Source organism: Populus euphratica, unplaced genomic scaffold (assembly GCF_000495115.2).
Source record: "Populus euphratica unplaced genomic scaffold, PopEup_1.0 scaffold664.1, whole genome shotgun sequence".
Classification (NCBI taxonomy): Eukaryota; Viridiplantae; Streptophyta; class Magnoliopsida; order Malpighiales; family Salicaceae; genus Populus; species Populus euphratica.
In genome coordinates this window covers 112,002-112,303 of record NW_011500532.1, presented here as the reverse complement: position 1 = coordinate 112,303, position 302 = coordinate 112,002, and positions in this window count along the sequence as shown.

Genomic DNA, 302 nt, shown 5'->3' with positions numbered 1-302 from the left:
TGTACGTGACCACACTCTCATGCACGTGCAGGAATAGAATAAAAGGAAGAAGAAAACAAAAGAAGAAGAAACAAGAGAAAAGAAACAAAGTTGTATACAAGAAAAGTGAAAGGAGAAAATAAAATAAATACTATAATTTATACAAAAACTTACCTCCTGGCAATAACGCTAAAAACTTGACATGACCAAAAGATTAATGTATTCTCTTAAGTGTAGGAGTGTTGAAATAATAAATAACCTGGTAAGACCGTGGTCGAATCACAAGGAGGTTAATTGTATAAATTATAAACAACAATTATAAA